General features: G+C 56.1%; 1 protein-coding gene across 1 annotated transcript in view; it reads left to right on the top strand.

The window, feature by feature from the left end:
* The window catches only part of B4GALNT3 (beta-1,4-N-acetyl-galactosaminyl transferase 3), a 79,575-nt gene that overhangs the window by 70,970 nt on the left and 7,824 nt on the right, over positions 1 to 781 (top strand). The window lies entirely within an intron of this gene.

The following is a 781-nucleotide window of genomic DNA, read 5'->3' as shown; positions in this document are numbered from 1 at the left end:
CCCGCTGCAGGCTTCCGCAGAGGTGACCTTGACCAGGCAGGTCTTTGTTCTTGGTCCCCTGACAGGACCAAGGTTATGCAATACCTGGTGCCTGGAGCAGGCACTGGGGAGGCTTGATAGATGTGGTTCCCTCTCTCAGGGAAGGAGCTGATCCAGAGACAGAGTAGGCAAAGTTGAGGCTCAGATACCTACCCTCGGAGATAAGGCAGGAGGGGGGGAAATGACCGAGGAAGCCATCAGCCATGTGGAAACGAGAGAAAAGAGGGGATACTCTCCCCCCAGATCTTGAGGTGGTTATGAGAGGGCAGTAGGCGGTAGGTGAGTGGCCGAGGATCCAGCAGGTCAAAGAGGATCATTGAAAACGTTTTGGTGGTGGTGGTCTAGAGATGTATTTCTGGGGACAGCAAGCAGTGAGGAAAAGAGCAGAGGGGGCTGTTGCAGGTGAGGGTCTACCAGTTCTAGGAGAGGATCAGATAGCAGGAGGGGGGACGGGTCTGGCCGCCGACGGCGAGCTGAGACAGGAGGTGAGGTCTTGAGGGAGCATGACTCAGGGCTTACGTTGTTCCAGAAAACCCAGGAGACGAGGCATGAGAAGTGGAAAGGAATCTCAGTCTCAAAACAAATGTTCTTTTCAGAGCTCCAGGCGGCCCTGCTCTGCCCGCCAGGGAGATCCGAGGAGCTGAGTGGCTCGGAACAGGGGCAGGGCCTCACCCCGGCTCATTATTTCTTACGAAGGGCCTGGCCCTTACTGCTGATGCTGCTTTATCTGTGTCCAGGTTCA

This window comes from Condylura cristata, unplaced genomic scaffold, assembly GCF_000260355.1.
Source record: "Condylura cristata isolate star-nosed mole 26May11 unplaced genomic scaffold, ConCri1.0 scaffold00034, whole genome shotgun sequence".
NCBI classification, from domain to species: Eukaryota; Metazoa; Chordata; class Mammalia; order Eulipotyphla; family Talpidae; genus Condylura; species Condylura cristata.
This window is presented reverse-complemented; position numbering and strand designations above follow the sequence as displayed.